The sequence below is a fragment of the Calliopsis andreniformis genome, chromosome 3 (assembly GCF_051401765.1).
Source record: "Calliopsis andreniformis isolate RMS-2024a chromosome 3, iyCalAndr_principal, whole genome shotgun sequence".
NCBI classification, from domain to species: domain Eukaryota; kingdom Metazoa; phylum Arthropoda; class Insecta; order Hymenoptera; family Andrenidae; genus Calliopsis; species Calliopsis andreniformis.
In genome coordinates this window covers 21,626,025-21,648,835 of record NC_135064.1, presented here as the reverse complement: position 1 = coordinate 21,648,835, position 22,811 = coordinate 21,626,025, and the positions used below count along the sequence as shown (strand labels likewise).

Here is a 22,811-nt window from a genome sequence, read left to right as displayed (position 1 = left end):
ATTTCCAAGGTCATTTTTACGGTCGACGATAGGGGCTGGCTCGATAATTGAAAATCTCGGAGGATGAAACGAAATTGGTAATTTTATCATTTTATTTAACCGATTCGACCGGTTTCGCGGCCACATCTCGCGTAATGCGGCGAATAAAAGCGATCACGAATGAATATTCAGCGCGGTGCAAGTGCATCGCGATTAAACCGTCCCGACGATTCGCGTTCAATTGCCGACTTTTATATCGCCGTGATACGTACTAATTAATGCCAGTTCTGGGTGTCACGAATAATAACGTTTATTCGGAGGGAGAAAGAGGTCGGAGAGCAACAGCAAAGAAAAGGGAGAGGGAGCGAGTGCGATTTATTCGGTTCGCATACGGTTTAATGGCGCGAGCGTTTAAAATTTTCATGACACGTTGTGTTGGAGCGGTCGCTGTATTAATTACGAGATCTTTCCAAGGTCCTGATAAATATCGTTCCAAACAATCGTTGCACGGGTAATCGCACTTTATCTGCTCGAGTTAATATTTTGATTCGCGATAACGCCCGAGTTTCAAGTGTATTGTACACAGTTGTATAGGATATTTCATGTGTGAGACACTGAGAGAGAGAACAACGAACTAGCTCTGCTGCTTGGAATAATTAGAAAATGGGCAATTTAAAATGTGAAAACCCAATAAGGTACCTTTTTACATTTCTTAGAATGTATACAAGTATTTTACAGAATCAAAAGACACATTTTTTACCAAAATTCGCAGTTTCATTAAAATACTAAGGTTCCCACTTACATTTCTCTTCAATAAAATTCCCACTAACCCACGCGTCCCCTCGCTATTAAAAACTAGTCTCCACTACAAAGCAATATTTTTTGAAAGCCCGTTTCCCAACACTTCGCGTGTCGATTTTTTCCCCAAAACTCTTCCATTGTGTTCCCCAGCCGAGAACAAAAGTGAAAGAGGATCGTTTCGGGCACGGTCGAACGCGTGAGTTACACAAAGCCTCGAGCGTCCGAGGAATCGAGGGCGGACGCTGAACCTCGAATCTAAACATAAGAGGAAAACACGACACGATACGATGGGAGCTCGAAAACCGTGCGAAGGTACGTCGTTTCGTCCCGCGGAACGAGCTGTTTGCTGCTCGCTTTTCAAACGAGCGCGGCGCCGATGGTCGGTCCGCCAGCGCGAACCGATCTCGCTCGCTCAGAGGATCGTTTTATTCGTGGGATCGACGCTGGGCAGACGCTTTCGTCGAGCCACGGGCGCGACCATCGCGGCAAATATAAATTTAATGACGCGTCGAGAGAGAGCTGGGCGTGGGGGCGGCGTAGAACGAGACGAGGAAGGGGTGTCGTCGCGTCAGGGCTTTATAAAATTGACTGGCTGTCCCATTTCTGCCGACAGCTCGATAGAAGCGAATAGTCAAAAGAGCTGTCGAATTTTGGTATCGCGAGATGGCAACATTGAACGCGCGGGTTTTCTCTCGCTGGATCGGTCGCGTGCAAATGAAAAGGAACTCGCGTCACAAGTTTTCCGGATATTTTCATGGGAAAACAAAAATTTTGCGCGCCTCCCCCTCGCTTTTAACCGTAACGAGAGAAACTTGCGGGCGTTCGATGAAATCCGAGGACGGTTCAGCGATTTTCTCGCGATGGGCTGGAGGCGCGAATGGAATCGAAGTCGTATCGCATTACCTGTGTTCCCTGAAGTGTTTTATATGTAGATTCTGTGTTAGGATAGGTTGGTAAAAGACATTTACAGTTGAATGACACACTGATGCGATGATCGCGTTATCGTCTGGAGAAACTGTTTCAGCTAATGCTTGCTTGACGTTCTCGATGTGGCGAGGTTATTTCTATGGTAATAACAAGGGTCTGTTTTTCCACTTTCAGGATTCACTTTCTAAGTGTGGAGCTCTTAGTAGGTTTTGTTGAATTTCTGTGACCCCCACAAATATTTAAAAAGGAATGGAAGATCCATAATATTGATACATTTTCCATTAAAAAGACCTGAGCATTTTCAGCTTGTCCTCGCGCCCGTCAATACAATTTATCTACATATTACGTGAAAGTTCGCTCGATACGGAAAGTCTTTTAACGAAGCAGCTGAAAGTTTCGTCATATGCTCCTAATACGTGTGAAATTCGTGACGCAATATCGGTATTACGAGGGAGAAAATGAGCGTAGTAACGTGACAAGGGTTGATCGTGAAATTGTGTTCCAACTCGAGAACAGTAAACTACTAAATCTCCGTTCAGAAACTTGCATATTACACCTGGCCGCATTCTGACGTAACACAAAATCGCATCGGAAACTCGCCGGACCGTCCAGGCTGCAATTTTAAATTGTAATCCATCGTCAAGCAACGTTTCCTCTCCCTTCTCTCCCTTCTCTCCCTTGTTGTCCCTGTTACATGCTGCCGTGTTCTTTGTTCCTTGGAACTCATTTCAGAGAGGCTGCAGCCTGCGTCCTGGACTTAATTACACATCCGGGGAAGTTGCGATCGTTCGAAGTTTCGATACGTTCGCTAACGAATATTCTAATCTGTGTCATTCTCGTGTCGTGAAACGATAATGACGATCATAATGGAGAACGAACGACGAGGGGAACGGCCTATCGACGCTGCGCATAATTGCGAATTTCCTGAAAAATATGGACGCGACGCGCGCGAACGACCATTTGTAACCTGCCTTGCGAAACGAAATTACAGCGGACCTATTAACGCGAATTGAATTTCAAAAATTCATTGTGTAGGGATGAATTTTCCTGCGCTTGCGGCGCCCTCGTTCCGAATTCATGAGTATAAATAAATGAAAATTGCGTTCTTGAGTACTCCTGTTGTGATCGAGGAGATGTGGTTACTTATACCTCGGTCGATATAAATCAGATTTTTTGTACGATGGATTACACGGGTTATCGTGTTAATGTCTACTATTTCTGTTAGATAATAGCAAGGGATATATTACGTAAAACCAATTTGACTATTTTGCACTGTTATTCGTTCAATGTATGTCAAAGCGTCAGTCAAAGTGGCCCAAAAGCAGTCACCTTAATTTTCCTCTTATTTTACTGCATACAGGGTATTTCGAATCACGTGGGACATTTTCGTAGGGTACAAAAACAATAAAAGAACGTTCATATGAACATATTTTCCAAAAATGTCTCACGTTTCTATTTTTCACAGATTCTGGACCAACATTTTACGCAACACAAAATGTGTAACTAAAAAACTAGGTATTTTCGGTCATATATTCATGTAAACTATTGTCATTGCCCTAGTATCTAGAACCCATCCTTCAAAAATGTCCCACACGTTCGCGAACACCCTGTAGAACCATCCCTAAAATTTTCTCCTATCTGTTATGTCCCTCCCTATGTATCATGCTTTCCCGACTGCATTCTATTATAGTTTCGCAACAATGACCAAACATCTCGAATGGATTCCCCCGAAGTCGGCAGTTCAATACTCGACACATTCTTGCCCCTTATTTTTCCTCGGTCTCCTGGATATCAAGCCACGGAGGTGGGAAGACGTCGCCATTCTCACGCGCTTATCCGAGCAGAGGGCAGATTCGGGTGGCGACGAGATTTCGCGAAGGCACGCGGCAGAAATCAGTTGGATTCCTTTAGGTAAGAGGACCCCTTCGCCAGATCGAGGCGGGATCCAATTTCCGTACGCAACTGCCCCAGCATTCTGCTTTCGACTCGACGGGCCATAGTTGCCTCCTACCGATACGGGCGGGGTCGTTGAATTTACGATGCGAGCGTGCTCACGTTTAAGCTCACCAATTGAATGTAATCCTGCTGCCTCTTTAGAAACTCCCCAAGATTCGGCGGTGCCGCTGGCGAAGAGGATACGCGGGTGAAATCGACGCCTACGCTTCCCTGGGGGGATCGTCCTTTGCCTCGATATCAAATTGTAACGACGGACCCGCGGAGGAAAGGGAATGGTAATGGATTTCTGAAAAGTTTCCCTAGGCGGGTGTGGGGGCGCGCGCGGTCTTTGTTCGTGACGAACGAAGTTTCGAGTCGCGGAATTAGCGGCCCTTTAATAGGTCCTGCGCAAGATTCGCGGAACTTTTCTTCATTCAGGGGGAGGGAAAAATCCGAGACGGAAAGTTCGTCTGCTTGATTGAACGGTTAAGACCAGGGGAGAAGGGGCGGGAAGATACGGTGACGGGTGAGCTTAGGGAAGAGGAACTCGCGGCGCGCAGTAGTATTGCCCGTCTTTAGTCAGACGGTGAACGTCGTTTTGGCAGAGGGAAGTTACTCGCTGCATTAGTGAGATCCTGAATATCGGCTGGGTCTTTTTTTAGATGAGACTTTGCTGAGGTTTTTATAGATTGAATATTTCTGCAGATTTTTCAGCTTTCTGTGGGCGTCTGCGGTCGTTGGAAACTGCAAATTGACATTAAAGTACTGAAAATCTTTTAATCTATTTTTGAGAGTGTTTAAGAGTTTAAAAATATGTAACAGGTTTTGAAATGTAGAATGTTATCGTATAAATGTAAAGCATATAGGAAAATGAGATGGGTTTGGAACTGTAGTATTTTAAACCTACAAGAGCTGGAATATTTTTAAATAATTTCGTATTCTTGCATTTGACCCAAAAATTTTTTCTATCGATAGTATTTCGATTGCTTTAGGAAGTCAAGTTTTGATTGTTTAAAACTAATATAGGTAGATCACTATTTTTATAGGTATAAGTATTTTTACTATATTCCTGAAGTAGGTAGCAGGATCAATATGCTCGTGGAATGGAGTCATTTTCTATGTACTTATTCTCCTGAAATACAGGTTTCCTTCACATGTATGAGACATGATAGATCGTTTCATGATAGTACATGTATAATATACAAATTATAATTTAAAATGAAAAGACTAATTCCTTCAAGAATTGTAAAGTACCACCTACTCTCTTCACACCTACGACACATTATCACCAGTAACATTTGTCAATGCAAAAGAGAGCAACGAAGGAACTCTAGAAGGAATAAGCAGCTATATACATATCAACCCTACAGGAGCATTCTCCACAGGACAAGGGTTTAGGTTACGGAGGCATAGCGATGGAAGCTGGGCATCGTGGCCACGTTAGGATTTCCCATGCGGCGCGTACATTACGTTACGGTGCACCATGAAATATGCAACGCTATCTGCTAGCGTGGCCGCAACGCTACGACGACGGTCCGCACCCTATTTCCGAGCCGACTGCTTCCTATGCACCAGCACTTTGCCGCGTCCTGGCTCGAATTCAAGGATCCATCGAGGCCTTATCGACCAAGATCGCAACCATTCTCCAATGATACGGAATTTGATTTCAAACCGAAATTATCTGTAACGAGTTCCTCTAGGGTCCGCGAATATGGATCAATTCTCTGGCATTTCTGCTATGATCACTGACGTGTTCACGCTGACAAGTTTGTCGTTCCAGTTAATATAGACTGACGAAATTTTCGTTGAGTATCGATTGATTGATTTAATGAAAGTGGTGGGTAGTTTATTTGTGTTATCATTAATTATAGACTCTTGTAGGAGACTTCGTGTTTGTAGGGGTACAGACTTCTATCTGTAGACCTCTGACTAAAGACTACGTTTATTTGATTAGTTGGTTTGTTGAGTTAGTTGTCTATTTGATATTAATTTCAGTTCTGATATTTCTACATTAATCAACACTGATCACTTGAAAAGATTCACTCAGGTTCTCACGAGTAATTTCGAGACCGTAGTCTCGTCGAGCGTTCTAGCATCCTTGTCATCTTATAAAGTGATTGTACATTGACAGAGCCTCGCAATTACCTCTCTTGAACTTTATATTTATTCCTTCTTATTAGTACCTTCTCCCTCAAGCAGCGTTGAACTATTCATTAAGTTCTGCTGCAAATAACTCAACAAAGGGAACAGAATTCCCAAGAAGAAAATTCGAACAGAATTTGGAGCACATAGAAAGAACAGGCACCGAAACTGCCAATATTCGCTCTCCGATGAATCGATATCTTCGTTTTCGAATTTAAACACTCGAGGTCGAACTTTAAGTGGGTCACGTCGAGACTGGTCTTCTCGCCAATTAAAAACCCAATTCCAAGGAGCAATCCAGCTTCACCCCCTCGCGCGTCTCTGTGTTAAGACTTCTGAACGAACACTGCCTAGGGCGAACCTATCGCCAAGATTCCCAGGAAAATTCGATTGCACGTTGAACCAACGCTGCTCGAACCTTACCTACACTATCATCTTCTGTTCCACTATCGGTAATCTCCCTGTGAGAGACACAATAGTAGCTGCGCTGCGACGTCGTGGCGACAGTCGTTTGCGTCACGAACTCGAGCGGCAAACTGAACCGGGCGCACGCATGTTTGCTGGCGCGACGTAATTAACAGCGTTCAGAGGAATCGGATGATCTAACGAGCTTCGTCGCTCATGGCTCATCACCTTTGACAGTGGCGACAGCGATCGAGGAATATCGGCAGGGATGAACTACGTTGACGTGATAAGGTCCATGGTTGTAGAATTACAGGGGATTTGTGTGAGTTATTCCAAATTCATTTTCTGGATCCTTCTGATCTAACATCTGATAAAACAAGTAACGATAGCAGGTATATTAAAGTAGATACTTGAACGAGTGTCTCAGAATTTTTTCAGATTTTTTGAAAACTTAGAACAGTAAAAAAAATTGTCATGGTCAAAATGGACCCAGTCAAATTTAACCTACAGAGAGTTAATCTCAGTTTAATTGTTTATATAGTAGTTTGAGTTATGCTTGGATTTCTTCTCTTTCTGTCTAAAAAATAAAATAATGTATTTGTATTTATTAAAGTTGAACTCAAGACTTAACGAAAGATCATTATACCTTACGCACCTTAAGCTTTCATCCCCTCTGAAGAGCCATTTATCCAATTTCCATGTTTAATCACAGCCCTGATCGGCTAGATCCCTGTATCGTACATAGTCTATTCGACCCCTGGTTCGATGCAGGTATCGCGTGAAATCTCGATAATCCGCTATTCGAAATTAACGAGGAATCAATGGAAGCTCATTCGCAGGCAGAATCCGCGATTCGTACTCGCTGACAATTATTTGCGAGCGAGGCCCTAGCAACGTGCGCGGCAGAAGCTAGGCAAAGCTTGAGGATACGCGATAGCACCTTCCTCGCTCCGTGATACGGTTCTCGGAGCAGAAGCGAGAGATGCATCGGCCGCCAGCAGTAACGTGTTATCACCGAGCGAGCTAAGGTAACTCTCTCTTGCGGCACTTAAGACGGCTGGCAGGCACCTCCTAGAGCTGGGCTCTGTGTATAGTCGCGTGTTGTGCAGCGAGGATGCGCAGCCAGCAACAGATAAGGGCGCAGTCTATAAATTAATTAGGCTAAGTCTCTAAGACCTAAAAGCCGCATGCGCGCCCGACCGACCTATCTAAATCTGCATTAAACCACCTACCAAGAGCGTGGGCGAAATTTACAACGCAGCCCTCAGTCGTTCGCCTGGGCCTTTGTCTCTCTCTTTTGGCCGCGAATTATGCCGCAGTGCCGTTAACTGGCTGCCAACCTGTTCAGAACTCTCGTCTCGGCTTTTCCTTTTCTATCCCCTTCGGCTGGCAAGCTCCGGTTTCTTTGGGATATATGATTCGACCTGGGGTTAGCAATTTATGACGTAATCGTTGGAATGTTTAACTGTTGGATGGTAGATTTAAGGGGAGGAACCTGATGGCTTTTATGGTCTTTAATTGCATCAGAGGGATGAAACTGTCGCCATTATAAATTATTTGTTGATATTGGGCAGTGATGTAGGCCTACTGTTTAAGAGTACTTCCTTTTCTTTGGGTATTTATGGGAGGTTTAATTGTTATTCTTCAATTGTGTGTAATACAAGAAAGGAACATATGTATTTTCTACTGATGATATTATATATTTCTAATACTATACTATTCTGTATTAATCATAATTACGGATAAAAGTATGGCTACAAGATCGACGATCTCTGGTTACATATCCATCTGTTTTAATTAAAAATTATCGCCTTACTCGATAGAAGAAACCGATACTGACATCATTAAAACGAATTCTGTAAGAGAGCTTCAGTCCCTAATTAAAGATTGTTCTCGACATCGCCAGCCACCATAAATTCCAGCTAGCTTGAAAAATACCTGTCGATTACTTCCCAACCCGATCGAATCGTGTTTCAATTTTGCCGAATTTCTTTCTAACAAGTCGCTCATTATCCTTTTCTTTAACAATGCAAGAGGAATATTCATATCCAAAATTTCTCTCATCAAAGGAAAATCCACATTTCATTTACCTGAGGTAAAATTCGTAACATTTTAATAAAACAAAAAGAAAGCAATAAGATTCTGTAGAAAACTTAATTTTGCAAAAATTGACTTAGGTTAGTCTGGCCCTCAGGCACAGCGTTAAAAATAGATGAAAACCGATAAAAAAGAATTTCGAACTTTTCCTCTCCCCAGTAGCTCATCGCCAATTCTAAAGACACCTTGGTCCGTTGTTGCCAACGACTGAAAGAGGATGCGCGACGCCAGCGTTCTCCGCGCCCCAGGATTCTTTATATGGCCATCAGGATAGTCGTTGGTCTGCCCTTTGTCGACGGCGACAATCGAGACGGCGGGCTTATGAATATCTTATGAACGCGTAGAAGCCGCTGCCATGGTATTACACGGTGTCGCCGTACCATGGCGCAGATAAGAAGGCTCTGGCTGAAAAATGGCCCTGCTCCCTTGTCCCAGCGGTAGCCTGATGGGGACCAATCCTCTCCCCCGTCGGAGATATTTTCACTTTATCACGCGTTACGCAGGAGCGTCGGTCTAATCTACGTTTAACGTCAGCCAAGGGGAGGGAGGAGAGTGACGAGAGTCGTCGCTCCGCGGTATTAAGATGGAATTCATGGTGGACCGATCCATCGCCGCGGCAGAATCACAATAATGGTCCGTTTTATATTTCCTCGCGAGATTCCCTTTTGACGACAACGGCAGACGCAAATTAGCGGGGTTTTAAGGCATTAGTGGATTCATTGTGATCGATTGACGGCTGGATTTATGTGTCTGCTGCCTGGGAATTGATTTCGATGGGAATTTGATTCCCCAGTTCTGAGGGAACTCTTTACTGCGTGAATTATTCGACGATCATCGTTGGGGCTGATTAATGATGCTTCGACCGAGTTTTAGAGGATCGCTGAAAATAGTGATGCAGGTAAATGGATGGGTCGACGGGTGATTGTGAATTCATCACATGGGATTGTACTTAAAGTACAGAGGAAAAAATTAGCTACGACTTTAGTATTGCATAATTTTTGAAATATTCAACTAAAATAGATATTAATATATCTACGTAAATATTAAATAAGTTTTCGTAATACACTTTCTTCGTAGAAAATATCCTCCACATAAGTAATAAAAAACCATGCCTTGTCTAACAATATTACCACTTCGCTAACACGATATCATCCTGACGAGATAAGTTATAATTTAAATACCATTGTGAAACAAGCATGTGCACCAGTATTTCCTTCTCTCAAAAGAAAACTATAACCAGCTTAATTACTGCTCTGTATCATGCCAAACGTCAGGTTCTCGTGGTTGGCGAAACGAGAACGAGACTACTCGCACGCATAACAACGTCCCCTTATGGTCCCTCGAACGTACTCTATCCGCTCTTTGCAAACAAACGTCACATTCTCGAGTGGTATACGCAGTCGACGCTCGCAGGAAAGGAGGTAATGGCGAGCTTGAGACGATAGCTGAGCCGCCGAGTTGCATTGCGAAGTCGTGCGTGACTCGAGTGAGGCGGCGTTTGAGGGCTAGGCGATGATAAGTAATCCTGTCGCAGGGTTGAAGCCAAACGAGCACTTTGTGACGTACGTCAGGCCTGCGACAACGTAATATTCGCGTACACGAGGTGCAGTTCAGGAAATGCAGGCCGAGACACGTGGAACGTGTACGTCACTGTCGAAATGAGATACGCCTTCGAATATCTTCCACTTTCGCGTGATCCTTTGCCGTGTTGCGCTGGGACAGAGGTAGAGGGTTGTACAAATTTCTTCTATTGCTCGATAAAACTCTGCTGTTGATCAAACACAGTTCCCTCCCTTTGCAGCTTTGTGAAAAAGGGAATAATGGTCAGATTTGTTTATGGGATTTTATGGGAAGGGGTGAGTTTGTGGAGCAATTTATGCGAATAAAATTAGTCGATAATCTGGAGATTCTTTCTCTAACAGATTTTGAATACGACTCTGGCCAGGAAAAATTCAATCCAAACATGCGCGGAGATTTAAATTTTAAATCAAGCTATTCCTCATTCATTTCCATTCGGCTTTCATTTATTATCGCCTAATGCTCCTATTTAGCAGCCTTCTTGGGAAATTCTTAGTAATATCATTCATAGTCATGTAAATTAATGCTATGTCATGCATAATCATGTAAATAAGGCAGCTACCCACACTACATAACTAACATAGTAGTCAAAGTGTTAACGCAGACCTGCCTCCTAGCGCTAAACGTACTTAATATACTCATGCACATCTTTAACCAAGTTTCTACGATGCACATTAAAACATAGTCTCCTTATATGCAACTCAATTGCAAAAAATATAATTTATTACTGTCCAGACACTCCTATATTAAGAGACTGTGCATCTACTCGTACTACGCCAAGATGTTATTTAAGAAATTCAATGCTCCAGAATCAGCTGCTGGACACCAGCTACGAACACTCGAGTTCCATCGACGCTTACGCGTGCTATTAAAAATTCGCCCCATTTCCTCAGGGCGGGCTCCATTCACGCGCTCTTCTGTCATCTTTCGTTCATGGAGTTTCCAACCAGCCTGACGCGGATTTGCCGCAATTTCGCGCTCGTTCCCCCGAGAATCGTTCAGACCTCGTAACGTTAACGCAAAGTTCCTTATCAACCGGTTGCGTAATTCGCGTAATTATTAACGAAACTATGTTCCGCAATCGAGTTTTCCCCCTGGGCCAGAGGGAGGAGAAAATTCGGCTCGTTATTGCCGTTCGTTAATAACTCTTTCCTTCCGTGCATTTCGTGGACGTTGTATTTGGCAAAGGTAAATCGACTAATGAATTCATCGTCGCGCTGGCTAACAAATTTGTTCGTCGCGAATTTTCCCGCTGCGCGGCTCGGCCCAGGAAAAAGTTGTCGGGCCAGCGGCAGAACGAACGATTGTTTTTCTCCGATATTGATCGAGGGCCGTGAAGCACGACGTTTGCTCGCCTCGCGAAACACCGGACATTTTAAATCCCCGCTCACAATTTGTTCGACGCGTCAGGGGAATCGGAGGAATTAGTCATTCGGTCGCGTACACCCTGGCCGAACGTCAAACCGATGCTTCGAGCTCGACTGAAAGCTATTTTCAACTTAATTACCGGGAAACTCGATAAGTTGCGCTCCCCTTGCCCTCGTTTCACGCTTCTGACGCGTTACATTGCTTTTTAACTTTTTACGCCCTCGAATCGACCAGTCGATCGTTGCTGCTCATGGCGCTGGGGAACTGGGTTTATGGTGCAGACATGACTAGGTTCATATTTTTCATATTTCGAGCTGTTTCGATACTTTTTCAAGCTTTCTAGAATTTGCAAAAGTTAGATTTTTATCACTTATACTTCATTTTGTGTTTATTGGCACTGGAAGTGTAAAACAATGTTGATCTGAGAAATGATTTATTAATGATTTAATGTTAATTTTTTATTTGTTAGTGTGTCTGTTTTAACCATGAATTTCTTTCTGTTTCAGGTGAGTTATGGGTTCACTCAGCTAATTCTGGTAGTAGCACTCCATCGCAGTAAGTCGAGATGCAGATCTTTATGGGTCGAATCTTCTATGTTGGTATCGAGTTATTGTTTATTGTTTGAGGAGAACTGATTAAATGAGATGATTTGGTTGTTAGTTGTTGCTGTGCAAGAATCTATGTTGCGAGTTTGCTTTCGTGGGAATTTTATTCTTCAAGCAGATTTTCTACTGGTGTATTTACTTTCAAAGGGTGAAAGTTTCACGGGAGCTGCCTTTCTTTGAAAAGAATACTTGAAAATTATTCATGATTGTTTCTCTTGAAGCGATCTTCCAGTTAACTATCTCCTCCCGTTACGAAGTATTAAAAGAAAGTTTTGAGGTCAAGCACAGAGTAGTGCAGTTTTTCCTTCCTAACTGTGTATCTTTTCATTTCCGCTCCATTTTCATAATATTAAAGGAAACAGTAGTCCCACTAAGTAATAAATGAAGAATATTTATTTATTCAAAATAATATTTATATACAGTGAAATTACTGGTTACAAATTTTACTTGTAAACGAAGATATACTTTCGTACACCATCAGCAAAGATAAATTATGAAATATTAGTGTTCATCTGACTGTTCACTCTCAGAACTCCATTATTCTCCACCAGAATTTATTATTCCTCGTTAATTATTTCTCCAACCCCGTACACAATGGGCACAAAGCCTATAAGAACTCGTCACCTTTAACGAAAGAGTGATTCGTCCCTCAGTGAGCCACCGTGAATCTCCATAAAACGCTTAAACATAAATAACCCTCATCAGCGTCGAATTTATTCCTCCAGCAATCGTCACTTGGCGCCTGCATTCACCCCTTGATGTTCCATTAGGATCCTCGCTTCGCTCGTTTCCACAGCCCTCGTGCTACACTAGCATTCTAATCGTGTAAAATGTAACTCTGCTTCGTAGCATTCAAATCAAAATTTTAATTCAGATCCACGTTAAGCCCTAGGTATGACTTTCCAAGCAATTTGTTATTTATCTGACACATCAACTAATAGCATAAGATTGTTCAAGCGGAAAGGTACTAAATTGTTGAATTTCTCGTAAGGTAATTCTTTGTACAGAAAATTAACAAAATTGACTTATTAGAAACATATTTAATTTTAATTTTATACATGAAAATGAAGTTTATCGAGCCATGAGACTTCACTATACGTAACTATAGATAACAGATTCTTGCAATGGGGATCTAAATTACTCACATGATCTAGAATCTTATACAACTTTTTACTTTAACTTGAAAATTAGGATTTCCCTGAAGCTCCCACCGTCACGATAATCTAACAAATTAGCCTGTTTTTAAGTGTTTCTTGATTCACTTTCACACCACGGTGTCTGAATATCACAGAAAATTTCTTAGCATACCTTATCCATAGAGGCTAAAAAACTCGTGCCTTGCAAAGGGGTTAAGCAAGCATTTGAATCTGAATATCTCTCGTGGACTGCGTCAGATGAATTGCCTCAGAATGGTCAACTCCACGTTTTTCCATGACATTCTGTATCTCAAAACGTCAGTTTCCGCACGAGAACGAGAGTATATTTGAAGTTCCGCGACGGAAAACTCGATGGTCTGTACCGTAACCGTTATTGGTCGGGCCGCATTGCGCGCGACATTTAATGGCGCAGTAAATTCCTCGCGTTGCTGGTCGTTCGTTTCCGTTCGTTGGAACAGCCCCTTAAAGAAGTCGCTGGAGTGGACGTTAAAAATGATGTAACAACGCCCCCCCGTAAACGATACAACCCCTGCTTAACGCGTACGCCCTGGTTGACGCCACCCTCATTCCGCGTTAATTATTCGCCTCCATTTCGTTACGTTTCCACGATATTCCGAAGCTTTTAGCCTTTTTCAGAGGCAGTTTCGTGGTAATTGACGATCGGCCTAAATGTAATTTTCCCTCCCGCGAAAATACACTCGACAGGACAGCTACACTTTTACACGCATTCAATTTTCGTTCTCACACTCTACCGAACGCTGCTTGAAAATGTTTTACGCTGAGGGTCGTGAGGGAGCCGCCCGAGGGGAAATTCATATCGTTGCAAGATGTTTTGCGTAATGTAATTTAAGAACGAGTGCACGATGATGTGGTTAATTGGTGACCTTCGCTCCTTTTTCTCTTTGTTTAATGGAGAGAGAGTTACTTTTGATAAAACGTCTAATAAAGAGTTTCACCTACGTACAACATTGAAATTTTGGAAAGCAATACTAACGTAAGTATCGAAGTAAGTAGAGTAGAACTTCGATTAATTGGACTTCGAATATCCAAAATTTAGGGTTTTGCACATTGAGTTCATATAATAACAATAAGAGTATAGTGAAATATCAATTCAGGCTTAAACAGTGACGTAATACTAGGTTGCTGAAGAATAAAGTTAGTTATCAGAAGAATGCTTCAGGTTTAAATCTTGGTACTTCAGGTAATCGAGATCCTACTGTAGCTTTAACCTAAAGAATAAGTAGGTAATATTATCTAATTGAGAATTTGTATCTATTGCAAAGTTTGATATTCCCTTTTTTATCGTCGAATTATTCAAAAACGAACACGGAGGAGAAGCGAAAGCAGCTCAGAGTTTAAAATTATAGCAAAGGTGTAGCAAAGTAAAGAGTAATTTATCATCCACTCGGGGACAATAGAAAATCCAGCCGGTCCGTTTCGGTCGCTCTATACATAGTGAACCATGGGAGCTAGGGTGGAGGTGGGTCTCGCGAGAGAAACGAGCTTTCGCTTCCCCGAAACACGGTAAAGCCGGTTGAACTCTTTATAAAAAGCTCGAAGGTCCCATGAATATACTAGCCGACCATGCATGCTTGTACCATGCTTTCGATACGTAAGAGCATTGAGAGGGAACTATGTACGTAGATGGGGATGAAAGGAGGAATAAATTTAAATATTCGTGCAGAGTCTTTGATATGATAACTAGGATAGTGGAACGACGTCAGCCGAGGGCAAAAGCCTGGACCAACAGAAATTCTTCGATAGTGATTTTTCTTTATTTCTTTGAGTTTCTCCACCCCCCTTCTTTATCTTTTTTACTCGTAACAGTATCCCAACTCTTTCCCATCTTCCTCTACCCTTTTACCCTCTTTCTTTTTTTTTTCACTTTAACTTTCGTTCCTCCCTCACGTCAACCACCTCTCTGTCTTCATCTATTCCCATCAAGAATTATCTATCCATGCATTATCCCTGCCCGTTGCTCTTTTACCATCCCATTCCTCTTCTGTTCAGGGCTCTACTTTGCGTACTTTCTACCACATCCGTCACACACGAGACAATTTATGTTTTCTAGAACAACATGGGCTCCACCTGCACGCGCGAGTCTATGCAAATGCCATCGTGGAGGAACTCGACCGGCTTCCTGCCTCTCTCCCTTCGCTCGTTCACCCTCCCTCAGTATTTCGCCTGAGTCTCCGTGTGACATTGTTTCGACTCCCTCCTCTCCGCCGTCGCCCGGAAGTTCGTCAGTTCTTTAATCGAGAAATTAATGGCCCCGCCGAGCGTGTGGCGACGCGTCTATGTAACTGGAATTTAAAGCGAAATGAATTCGCTGGGCGGGATGGAGCAGATGCGTTTCTGTCCTGTGGCTGTGTGTCCAATATGTCTGTGTCGATACAACGTCGGCTTGATAATTTGTAACAATCTTGAGGTAGTAACAAAGGAGGAAGTGGAAGTAAATCTTGGAGAAGGATTGCGTGAGAATATTTCATTCATTGTGTTTATTATAATATGTGACACAACTGTAAATAATATTTATATATAGAATTGTGAGTCAAAATTCTGTCTAACTTTTATACATATCTATAGTATGACAAACAGGATCTTAGATTATATGTTAACCAGTTAAAAAGTAACATATTTTCATCGCAATCGCTGAATGACCAAAACATTTCACCTGTGTAATCTCGAATACGTCTGTGTCTGATCAAACTCGATCTCAATCTACTTGAACGACCTCTGTCGCAGTAGTGAGCTGTAATATACGTCAAACAGCTTTAATCGAGCGGATTGATATCGATTGGGGTAAACTGTAGGTCCGTCAATGGAAGATAAATACGAATAAGGGTAGACAATATAAACTGATGGCGCAATTGGATACAAAATGATGGACAGATACGATATTCGCCCTAATGGCGTGTCTAACGTGTTTCGTCGGAGGTGCATCGAGATCGTGGGGTGCAGCGCGCCGTATCGCAAGCACAATGCACCGTTAATCTCGTCGATGTCATTCGCAGGCTCAAACGGTTCTAATTAAAGGGGAAAACAAGAGGTTTCTCGGTGAATAAGGGAGGAATTAGGTCGAGCGCATTGGCGTTTTTAAAAGCACGACATTCTCATCGTTAACGACGGTTCTATTTTACTCTGCGAGCGTCTGTACACGTCGCCTGCGTCGAGTGCATCGAATGCAGAGACAGTAAACTTGTTTTTCAACACACTTTTTTCTACATTTCTATCAATGATCCCGTTGTTGCGTGCTGACAATACTTTCGTCGCCAGAACAGCTTGTGGTTTATCAACTTACGAGTATATGAATTTTTATTCTGTTCTTGGTTTTCACTGCTCACATCATACTCTTATTGAAAAAAGTGTGCATTTATCTCGGAGACCGAATTCATTCATTCTACCATTGTAGGATAGAAGAAACATGAAAGTGTTGGAAGATTATGTACATATGTATACATATAGAATTTCTTGAAGTATATCCTTTCGATATCAATTTTCCACTAATTTAACACTATATTTCTTCTTCTGCCGTATACAAAATGATTCCCTTACACTAGAATTACCAAAGTACTGAAAAATTACTTATCTTAATAATTCTGCGTCTGAAAGCCATCGTGACCCAAGTCCTTTCTTGCCATTTTCCAGGAGTTAAATTTTCTTCGCTTATAACGTCACCTAGCTAAATTCCTATTATTCTAGTTAAATGAATAGAAAGCAACAAGATCCTGTAAAAAACTTAATTTTGAAAAAAGTGAACTTCGGTTACTCTGAGGTACAGAATTATTCCATCGGAAGATATTTTCCATTTTTCTCGTCCAAAGCCACCTAAAAATACTCAAAATTGGAAATAGCAATTAGCCCAGGTAGCTCAAAAGCCTCTGTATCCTGAAAAATCGAGCAGCGTTAAGCGTTACATCAGCCGTAATGAACCTTCCCAATTAGAGTAACAGCATCCGCCCATTTCCCTTCAACTTTCCCGAAGTTCATTACAGCGCGTCCAATCTCGGATAGGAAGGTATCAATTATTAACAGGGATTCGCTGGTGTCCTGACAGCTCGATCCCGCTGAAACACAATATTTTCTCCGTCGCAGGAAAAGGCAGTTTCGAAAGTTTCCGCGCTCGGCTGAAAAACATTGGTCGTCTTGCAGGACCCTCGACGAGGGCAGAGGACTCCGTAAACGGGTAATATCCCGTATATAGCAGCTGCTACCGGAAGTTCCATTTGAATATTTAAAGGCTCAGCCGCGGCACGAGAAGTTCCCCATCCGCAAGGGCCCATACGTAGAGGATATTCGAGGCGGAACGAAGGACCTCGTCGAGGGGTTGATCTCGAAATTTTTTATCTCTCGACGGTCAGGCGTCCCAGAGCAATTGTTTCTTCTTGTCCTCTTTCTTCCGTTTCACTCGTTCTTTTTGCGCCCTTCGTGCGTTCTCTCCCTCGCTCGTTTCTTCGTTCTTGGTCCACCGACAAGAAGGATGTTCATTCGTTGCACGTCAAGATCTTGGACGTGCCTCGCCTTTCTCCACTTTTGTTTCTTGTCCTTCGCCCTTGACTGATGGAACTCCAGCTCGTATAATTCGGGGCTCGCGAACGCGTGCTTAACTAAATGTTCGTTTGTTTCGTCTGGAACGCGAGCGACCCATTTGCCACGGCCACGTGGATCATTCGTTTAAAAGGAGATGACAATGCTCGCTTCTTTTGGCTGGAGGAACGAGATGTTATGTTTTTAGGTAATAGTGGCTGTTCAGAGGAGATAGCTTAATTATGTGATTTATTCTCTAGACTTTGGGTTAATGTTCTGGTGTGGGTATTGATGATAGCTTCTGGCTTAAATAAGAAGAACTTTAATTTGAATACTCTACTCGTTTTTATGATCCTATTATTAAATATTCGTTCTGTAGAATCGTCTAATTAAACATTGTGCGATATGATTTGAAATTTTTGGGATCAATATTCAATCCTCTTTATTGCAAACTTTCAATATTATAAGTCATCGCGATTCCATACTCCATCATTGCGTTTTTCGATTCCCCCGCCCAATTTTTCCAATTCCAATAAACGAATTCCTATTCTCACTATTTGTCTCGAACGAACGCGTTTTCAAAATAGATTAAATGTCATGTTTGTACGAAATCCCAATTAATTTCTGAATTTTATTTTCACCTCCCGGAGCTTAACTCCACTATTCTTTTTATTAACTCATCAATTTGATTGCTTATTGAAGCAGCAACGCTTCATCGTGCCACGTATCACGATGCTACTCGACTGTCTCTGCTATAGACTATCGTCCAGCGTGAATATGCACGATTATTTTCTTGTTTCATTGTTCTTATTCGATCATGTGTCAATACCTAGAAATCTGAAAGTAAAAACGTTCCTAAGAATTAGCTGGAAGACAGCCGCTTCGCTGCAATGCGTCTCGTTATTTCCATCATGGTTCTTCATTTCTTTGGCATCTCATTGTGCTCCCCCTATCTCGCTCCATTATAACTTTTTCCACTCTCCGCTAGCCTATTGTCCACCCTTTTCTTCCCTTCTCACTATTTACCTCTTGTACAGTTGAATCGGCACATTAACCGGGCGCACTCGTCTATGAATGATCTATTCTTATCTAAAAGAGCAATCAGCAATATCAGGTAACCTTATTTCACTTGATATTGGTCACTCGAAGCATTCACTTGGCGTGGTTTCTATGTTCATAAATTTATATTCAAGTTCCTGAATTTTACGTAAAAAAAACATAGCTTAGATTTCAGAAATAAAACTAGTCATCTAATAAGACTTTAGTAAGTTTGACGTCAATATTTAATAACGTAGCCTGTGTAGTATATGAGTATTTGTTAGAATCTATTGAGTAATCGACGAGTGTAACGTAAGCAGCGTTTGTTTGGGACAGTTATTATTGGCCTTGTCTACTAATTCGACGATAAGGACTTTTGGAGATTATGAATGTTGAATTGAAGTCCTTAAATAAAACCGTACTTCCTTACTTTGCCAAAATTCGAAGTGTTTGAGGATCAGTGATGCACAAGTTATAACTTTATCCCATTTAATAGAACCTAAATGGTATTCACGGTTGGTGGAACTCGTTCTTCAGGCATCAGTACTTAAAGCCAGCTGTACATTTAGGTCTGCAATTACTTGCGTTCAATTTCCTCGACGTTACCTGAACCGTTCTCCTGTTTCACGAGCCTCTTCCTGCCAGCAAACGGTCTATTAAACACGGATAAGCGCGTTTCGACGTTTTCGCAAAATTACCGTGTTAAAACGGCGATGCAAAACAAGAAGCGTGATCAACGAGATCGTCGTGTCGTCGATCCACCGCCACGACAGTAAAAGTATCAAGTATTGTGGAGTGGTCGTGGAACACGTTGCCCGCTAATGAAATCATTAAACTGCTATGGCAGTGTTGAACAGTAACTATTTGTTGGTCTGTCTTGAAACCTCGCTTTACTGTTGATTAGCGGTAATCAATAGCCTGTTTATTGTGGATGATGTTTATTAGGGGAAACAAGAAATCTTGAATGCAACAGGATTTGTGACACGTCTCAATAACTATTTATACCTTGTGCTGATTTCATTAAAGGGAATAGATAGGTACACATATCATAAAGTCGTTATAATACTCGGTGATATTTTGTTTGTATCAGTTTTAAAAGTAAAATATTGAGCTCGTTGTAAAATAATTAATGAACTCGTTCGAAGTTTCGACTATGGTGATTTTGTTATTTTTAGGGAATAATAAAATGAAGGATAAATATTGTGGTTCGAAAGATGAAAAATTCGAGGACAGTTAACGAAATTTCTGTATATTAATTAAGTTCATTATTTGTTGGAGACTGGGAATTTTGATAACATGCCAATTACTGCGGAGTGCCGATAGCGAGCGGAAATTGTTATTTTTACGTGTAAATAAACAGCAGGGTGGTGGCGTTTTTCACAGAGTTTTATATGCAACAGACGAGCACGATATTAATTAAGTCAATTTTGGCAAAAGTGTTTTATTACGCTCCTCCACAGAACATCGAACATGGACAATGCTTGTCATACTGATTTATTAAATTGATTTTTTACCCATATTAGGTACGTTTTTGTTATAAATGAAGGGATACATTTACATAATGCGAAATTGATTAACAGAACTACTGTGTCAAATGATTGACGAGACCTTCTCTGACTCATGTTCACGTTAATAGTATCATTTGATCACTGTCGCTACAGTTACTAAAAAACAGTTTCCACTAGTCCAAAGATAAAACAATATAAACAGCATAAATTTTAATTTTCGAGATAACATACAAAATTTTGAATCTTCATTTGTATTAAAACAATTCTCTTTAATTTCTTCTCTACTAAAAAACAAATGTTTCAATTCACTTTCCTTCTTCCAAAAATACAAATTCCATTTTGTACCTATACTCCAACCAAAGTATAATCTTAAACTCTTCGAAAATATGACTTCAGTACGCCACTTTACCTTACACCCACATAATTTCAGCGCTGAATATTATCACGAAGCTAGGAGAACCTTAGGTACTAACTCACCTCTATAAACCACATTTCCACACAATACATTGCTGCTCACCGTTCCCATACATAAGACCAGATAACGCTGTTAGATAATACCAATCCTCAGCCCCTAGCATCCCACGCAGCAGGCTCCACGCTCCTTCCAGCCTCATCAGTGATCAATCCTCCCGCACGAGCGACTGCATCGAAGTCGACGCGCTCAAGCTGAAGACCGCGGATCGATCGCGCGTGATTTCTTCCTGTAACCCTCAGCTAGGATAAATTACAGCTCGTACAGTCTTCGAACAAGCGTCCTTCAATCTGTTTGACTCGATACACTCGAAACGAGTCCATTCGAGCACAGAGGCCCACGTTCGTCGCGATTTATCGTCGTTTACGACGTTTGCCGCGTCGTTTCGCGCGGAACGACGCCGCTGACAGATCCTGGTCTCAGAGACGGGATTCCTATGAGGCAACGTTTCTGTGGGAGAAATTCAGGCCATGACACGAACGAGATACGGGCAGAAATCGCGGCTGATGGTCTCGTAAATCTCGTAGATCAGAAAATTTATCCCGCGACGGTGTAAGAAGTAGAATCAATGAGGAGGACGTTAAAGAGCGTCGATGTCCCGAGTCTGGGACGACTTCGTATCGACGAACAGAACTTGATCCTAGGACCCTTCGATCGTTATTTGGCCCGACGTTTAACGAGGAATTAAAGGTGTCGCGTAAAATGGAAGTAAATGGCGGTACTTGGCGCGATTCGTTTCATTCGGCTTTGGCAGAAGTTACGTCAGGGTTTTATGACGTTCGTGTGATTCGTGTTTATGGGGCTTGTGTCAGTGGCGTTATATTTGAGTTTTAGTGTGTTCGAACGTGTGATGGAGGGATTTTGGTTATACTGCGTTGCTGAAAGGAGATGTTCGGGGAATGGGATGGTTGTAGAGTTAGTAATAAGAGGTTTGGTGAATTTCAATTGCTGAGAACAAGGAGAGGCTGATGGACCGAAACGAGAGTAGGACTTAGGGACTAGAAAAGGATGTCGAAGAACATGGGAGGCAAGGTGTGTAGGCTAGAAAGTGACAACTGAGGGACTGTAGGTAATTATTGTTGAATCTCGAGATGTGAAAAGCGCTTCAACTTTATCTGAAATAATTTTAGTGTCCCAGAATGGTTGCCATTGCATTCTTAACAGAAAGGTGTTGAATCCTCAGAAATTCTCAGCACCTTCAAAATTATATATTACATAGTATATATTTCCATTTTCTTCCACTTAAAATTAATTAAAACATCTTAGTTCTCTGTACAACATTCTCAATACTTCAACAAAGCCTCCTATGTAACTACCTACTTAGTACTTCAACTTTGTTGCCATGATAACAAAAACCAATAAATAGGGCATAAGTTTACGCAATGTCTTAAAATTATGTTCAAAGACACAAAGATACACGTGTACATCGTTTCAACATATTTGCATATCAACGTAGGCTCTGTTTGAGATTCTGTGCGTGGCGTGGCCTGTAGTTACTCGTTGCACTCGGAACTTCATCCACATTCGCGTGTGCACCCAACGTTGACGTAATCCTCCTTCCTCGAGACGACGACGCACGTCGGGACGCCTCGAATGAGCTCAGAAACGTGTCTATGTCGCTACATGATCGACTTTTCATGGTGAATTCTGTCAAATCGTGTAATTTCCTTTTTATTTAAAGATAACAGAATCTCTCCATTTATGTAATATGGAAGTCAGTCCTTGTCCTAATTTCAATATTACTCGATCCGTCTTGTTTGTAACATTTTAACGTAGTCTATAAGGATCTACTCTCGTTTAATATTTTTTTAAAAATAATAAAAAAGATTTTCGTCTGACTAATTAATTCAGAGAATTTAATACGAAAAGAGTTAATTAGTGTTCTTCCTGTAACCTCTGACTTCCCCCTCGTTTTACTTTTCTGGATGCGTAATGGTTATTGACAAGTCAATACTCACAGCTTCCTCTTGTTCCAGTCTTATTTTCTTGTCACATTTTATACTCTTCCCTGCTGTCACATTACGTTTCATCGTTCTCGGGTACGTCCGTATTGTTCCCACCTTTTTCAATAATTCTTCCACTTCGAATATTCGTGCTTGTTCCGCTGCTGTCATCCCACGAAGTACTGCTTTCCTTCCACTGTGCCCTCCTACCACCGTCTTCCTGTACAGCCGTCAGTCGACTGGTGAACTCGTCAATTTTCGTCTCTGGCGCGTGCGAAACGATCGAGTGGCATACGTGAACCCGATTTTACGAGCCCCCGATAGATTGA

General features: G+C 41.9%; 1 protein-coding gene across 1 annotated transcript in view; it reads left to right on the top strand.

Moving 5' to 3' along the window:
- Positions 1–22,811, top strand: part of Fkbp14 (peptidyl-prolyl cis-trans isomerase Fkb14) — a 78,104-nt gene that overhangs the window by 48,536 nt on the left and 6,757 nt on the right. The window lies entirely within an intron of this gene.